At 41.4% G+C, this 6,000-nt stretch overlaps 1 protein-coding gene across 2 annotated transcripts in view; it reads left to right on the forward strand.

Moving 5' to 3' along the window:
* cpeb3 (cytoplasmic polyadenylation element binding protein 3) overlaps nt 1-6,000 on the forward strand; it is a 214,335-nt gene that overhangs the window by 133,424 nt on the left and 74,911 nt on the right. The window lies entirely within an intron of this gene.

Below are 6,000 nucleotides of genomic sequence, written 5' to 3' on the forward strand. Positions count from 1 at the left end.
TTTTTCGATAATTCCAACTCATTGCCGGAAACTAAACCAGGTCTAAACCAGGTCTAAACCAGGTCTAAACCAGGACTAAACCAGGTCTAAACCAGGACTAAACAGGACTAAACCAGGTCTAAACAGGACTAAACCAGGACTAAACCAGTCTAAACCAGGACTAAACCAGGTAAACCAGGTCTAAACCAGGTCTAAACCAGGACTAAACAGGTCTAAACCAGGTCTAAACCAAACCAGGTAAACTCTAAACAGGTCTAAACTAGGTCTAAAACAGGACTAAACTAGGTCTAAAACCAGGTCTAAAACCAGGTCTAAACCAGGTCTAAACCAGGTCTAAACCAGGTCTAAACCAGGTCTAAACCAGGTCTAAACCAGGTCTAAAACCAGGTCTAAACCAGGTCTAAAACCAGGTTTAAACCAGGTCTAAAACCAGGTCTAAACCAGGTCTAAACCAGGTCTAAACCAGGTCTAAAAGGTCTAAAACCAGGTCTAAACCAGGTCTAAACCAGGTCTAAAACCAGGTCTAAACCAGGTCTAAACCAGGTCTAAACCAGGTCTAAACCAGTCTAAACCAGGTCTAAACCAGGTCTAAACCAGGTCTAAACCAGGTCTAAACCCAGGTCTAAACCAGGTCTAAAACCAGGTCTAAACCAGGTCTAAAACCAGGTCTTAAACCAGGTCTAAAACCAGGTCTAAACCAGGTCTAAAACCAGGTCTAAACCAGGTCTAAACCAGGTCTAAACCAGGTCTAAAACCAGGTCTAAACCAGGATTTAACAGGACTAAATCATGCTGCATGGCCCGTGTTTCTTCATCTTCTATCAATAATATTTTTAATTTGGTTCAGTAAAGTCTGGGTTTTTTAATTTTCTTTTATCAGACAAAACATCTTAATTTCCTCGTCTTTGTTTCTCTAAGCAAATCAAATAATCCAATATTTCAATTACATTACTCACTTTAAGTAATTTAATGGATTCCGTTACAAACTACATTTTGGGGTATGTAATCTGTAATCTGTAGGGGATTACATTTTAAAAGTCACGTCTGTTTTATGACTTCATGATGATAACTTGAGATGAGTTTGTCTCGCGGTGTTAACGGCGACACAAACATGATCCAAACGTTTGTTGTGCGTCCTCGCGTCAGAAGGTTGATCCAACACACATGAACAACCGGAATTATTTTTTAAGCGGAATAAATGTTTACATGATCACGGAATAAATTAATTCAGCTTTAAAATCGGAATAAACCACCCACTTAATTAGGATTAAATTTAATTCCGAATAAATTTAATTCCGAATAATCATTAGGAATTAAGTGTTTACGTGTTTTTTTTAAAAGTGGAATTAATTTTTATTCAGAATTAAATTTTTAATCTGAATTAAAGCTCTCATGTAAACAAGGCACTTTTCTAATTTTTCCTAGATTTTTTCAGATTTACTACCGAGAACACAACCCGCCGGAAGTTCTCGTCGCGTGTTTCCAAACGTCTTTCTGGTTCGTGACGTACAGTAAGCGTGAACAGAGTCTATTGTGTACAGTTTCACATCACGGTTTTGAATATTTCTGGAGAATTGTCGCGTCGGAGCCCGGGCGACGTAGATTTGCGAGGTTGTCGATCTTACCGCTCGCCATAAAAACGGTTTGAATAGGCCCGGGAGAGATCGTTAAAGGTTGTATGGAGGATTTTTTTTTTAGGTTCAAATTGTCATTGAAAGTTTAAAATACCATTACAGAGACGCAGCAGCCTTGTAATTATGATGACCAAAAAAAAAAGAATGAAAATCTATCAACTGTGGACGTAGTGAGTCAAGACAAACATCAGCCAATAGACAACGAGGCTCCCTCTTTATCTATTGGCTGTTAGGTTGTCAATCAAACTCCCTACGTTTCTAGTGTAACTGACTCTCGGCGCGCGGGGATTACGTGGTTTATGCAGCGGTTCTTAGAGGCTTTTTCAAACTGTCGCTTCCTCGCAATTCGTTTTTCGCAAAGTTTTTCGCGACGGCGGACGAGATTCCACGACCGGTTCAACGCAAAAGAAAGTCCGTTTTTTGAGGTCGCTGAAAGAAGAAGAGAAGGAGAAAAGGAGCGAAGACAGACTGAGGTGATTCTTGGAGATTCCTTCCAGCGACGGCGCGACCGAAGCGGACGAAGGGTCTAAAAACTGACGCGTCGGTCATTAAATTATTTCTAGACAGGAAACTTCAACAGTAATTCTGAAGACGCACTGGATGTAAACAAGTGTGATTTCTAGAGTAAAGAGGCGGGAGGAGGTTTGACAAAGGACTGTCGCTGTATTTTTCTTCCCTGAAAAAATCCTCTATACAACCTTTAAATGACTGGAACGCGCTCGGATGACGTCTAAAAACCTCTCCGGGCTTGTTTCTGACGAGAGAGAAACATTACAACATCGTAGAAAGCCAAAATAAAACCGATTTTGCGTAATGCCCCCCTCTTTAAGTTATTCCTAGAAGCTATTATAAAGACATTCTGTAAAAGTTCAAGCAAAATTATAAAAGAAGAACGTGATTTTTTTTTTTTTTTTTTTTCGGGCATTATGAGGCTGGTAATGATCTCCTCGGCTGAAAAAGAGCGGATTTAACAATTTCGATGTGAGGAAATGACATGCTATTTTGGACTGGAGCTAAAGTTAGAGTCTCCATTCAAGCGCAGACCGTATTGCTTCCTCTTCCTTCGCGCTCTCGCGGCGAACGCACAAACGACAGCGGGGTTCAGTTTCAGCCCAATTACCGCGTTTTTATCATCCCCCCGTTCGCCAAAGTCGTACTCCAGAAGTCAGAAGAAGGACAGTTTTGGAAGGATTTATGTTTTAATTATTGGTCTGTGTTCACGTTTTAAAACATGTTCAGAAGAACTGACAAAAAGCTGAGACTTAGGACTTTTAGACACTGGTAACTGGTTTATTCTATTCCTGGTTATCCTGGTTAACCTGGTTAACCTGGTTAGTTGGTTTAACCGTTTTAGTCCTGGTTTAGTTGTTAGATGTTTAGCCTGGTTTAACCTGTTTAGACCTGTTTAGGTTTTACCTGGTTTAGTTTAGTCCTGGTTTAGTCCTGGTTTATCCTGGTTTAGACCGGTTTAGACATGGTTTAGTCCTGACCTGTTTAGTCCTGGTTTAGACCTGGTTAGTCCTGGTTTAGACCTGGTTTAGTGTTGGTTTAGACCTGGTTTAGTCCTGGTTTAGACCTGTTTAGTCCTGTTTAGACCTGTTTAGACCGTTTTCCTGGTTTTAGTCCTGGTTAGACCTGGTTTAGACCCTGGTTTAGTCCTGGTTAGCTGGTTAGACCTGGTTTAGTCCTGGTTTAGACTGGTTTGGTTTAGTCTGGTTAGACCTGGTTTAGACCTGGTTTTAGTCTCCTGGATTAGTCCTGGTTTAGTCCTGGTTTAACCGGATTAGTCCTGTTTAGTACCTGGTTTAGACCTGATTAGTCCTGGTTAGTCCTGGTTTAGACCTGGTTTAGACCTGATTAGACCTGGTTTAGTCCTGGTTTAGTCCTGGTTAGACCTGATTTAGACCTGGTTAGTCTGGTTTAGTCCTGGTTTAGACTGGTTAGACCTGGTTTTAGTCCTGGTTTAGTCCTGGTTTAGGTTTAGACCTGGTTTAGTTCTAGTCCCGCTGAGCTCTGTTGGCTGTGAATGGGCAGCGTGTAAACAAAGATCCTATGGTGGAAGAGCAAAGCATTCTGGGTAATGATTTATGAATGGAAACAGAATGGGGTTTTGATATTAGAACAGGGACACGCTGGGACACTGTTGGTATAACCCAGAATGTCAAACCTGACGGGGATTTGAAGGTGAACAGTGTGATATTTGATGCCGGTTTTACTACCACGATAAATAAAACATCATTTACGACTAAATATTTACAAATGGACATCGACGGGTCTAACTGCTGCAGTGAGACTCGTTTTTTGGTTTTAAAATGTTCAATTAACCTGCTCCACATGATCCTGTTGTTTATTTCACTATTTTGTCTGTATCTTGTTATAAAAAGCAATAAACCACTAAAACCGTTTCTCTAGCCTTAGTTTTAGACCTGGTTTAGACCTGGTTTAGACCTGGTTTAGTCCTGGTTTAGACTTGGTTTAGACCTGGTTTAGACTTGGTTTAGTTTAGACCTGGTTTAGTCTGGTTTAGATGGTTTGGTTTCTAGATTTACCTGGTTTAGACCTGGTTTAGTCCTGGTTAGAGACCTGGTTTGGTTTAGACCTGGTTTAGTCCTGGTTTAGACCTGGTTTAGACTGCTTTAGTCCCTGGTTTAGACCTGGTTTAGACCTGGTTTAGACCTGGTTAGTCCTGGTTTAGTCCCTGGTTTAGACCTGGTTTAGACTGGTTCCTGGTTTAGACTGGTTGAGACCTGGTTAGAACTGGTTTAGTCCTGGTTTAGACGCTGATTTAGTCCTGGTTTTAAGACCTGGTTTAGGACCTGGTTTAGTCCTGGTTTAGAGGGTTTAGACTGGTTTAATTAGACTCCTGGTTTAGACCTGGTTTAGACCTGGTTTAGTCCTGGTTTAGACCTGGTTCCTGGTTTAACCTGGTTCCTGGTTTTTTAGACCCTGGTTTAGGTTTACCTGGTTTAGACCTGGGTCCTGGTTTAGTTCCTAGTCCCTAGTCTGAGCTCTGTTGGCTGTGAATGGGCAGCGTTAAACAAAGATCCTATGGTGGAAAGAGCAAAGCATTCTGGGTATGATTTATGAATGGAAACAGAATGGGGTTTTGATATTAGAACAGGGACACGCTGGACACTGTTGGTATAACCCAGAATGTCAAACCTGACGGGATTTGAAGGTGAACAGTGTGATATTTGATGCCGGTTTTACTACCACGATAAATAAAACATCATTTACGACTAAATATTTACAAATGGACATCGACGGGCTCGTTTTTTGGTTTTAAAATGTTCATATTCACCTGCTCCACATGATCCTGTTGTTTATTTCACTATTTTTCCGTATCTTTATAAAAAGCAATAAACCACTAAAACCGTTTCTCTCTTAGTTTAGACCTTTTAGCCTGGTTAGTCTGGTTTAGTCCTGGTTTAGACTGGTTTTTAGACCTGGTTTAGACCTGGTTTAGTCCTTGGTTTAGTCCTGGTTTAGACCTGGTTTAGTCCTGGTTTTCCTGGTTTAGTCCTGGTTTAGACCTGGTTTAGACCTGGTCCTGGTTAGAGTCCCTGGTTTACTGGTTATAGTCCTGGTTTAGACCTGGTTTAGTCCTGGTTTCTGGTTTAGACCTGGTTTAGTCCTGGTTTAACCTGTTTAGTCTGGTTTAGTCCTGGTTTAGACCTGGTTTAGTCCTGGTTTAGTCCTGGTTTAGACCTGGTTTAGACTGGTAGTCCTGGTTTAGACCTGGTTTAGTCCTGGTTTAACCTGGTTTAGTCCTGGTTTAGTCCTGGTTTAGGTTTAACCTGGTTTAGACCTGGTTTAGTCCTGGTTTAGTCCTGGTTAGTCCTGGTTTAGTCTGGTTTAGACCTTTTAGGGTTAGACCTGGTTTAGTCCTGGTTTAGTCCTGGTTTAGACCTGGTTTTAGACCTGGTTTAGTCCTGGTTTAGTCCTGTCCTGTTTAGACCTGGTTTAGTTTATTGGGTTTAGACCGTTTAGTCCTGGTTTAACCTGTTTAGACCTGGTTTAGACCTGTTTAAGGGTTTAGACCTGGTTTAGTAGACCTGGTTTAGTCCTGGTTAGACCTGGTTTAGACCTGGATTAGACCTGGTTTAGACCTGGTTTAGTCCTGGTTTAGACGGTTTAGCTGGTTTAGTCTGGTTTAGACCTGGTTTAGTCCTGGTTTAGACCTGGTGTGGTTAGACCTGGTTTAGTCTGGTTAGACTGGTTTAGTCCTGGTTTAGTCCTGGTTTAGACCTGGTTTTAGTCCTGGTTTAGACCTGGTTTAGTCCTGGTTTAGTCCTGGTTTAGACCTGGTTTAGTCTGGTTTAGCCTGGTTTTAGACCTGGTTCAGACCTGGTTTAGACCTGGTTTAG

The sequence above is a fragment of the Boleophthalmus pectinirostris genome, unplaced genomic scaffold (genome assembly GCF_026225935.1).
Source record: "Boleophthalmus pectinirostris isolate CB_2022bp ecotype Guang Dong unplaced genomic scaffold, ASM2622593v1 HiC_scaffold_5, whole genome shotgun sequence".
In the NCBI taxonomy this organism is placed as follows: domain Eukaryota; kingdom Metazoa; phylum Chordata; class Actinopteri; order Gobiiformes; family Gobiidae; genus Boleophthalmus; species Boleophthalmus pectinirostris.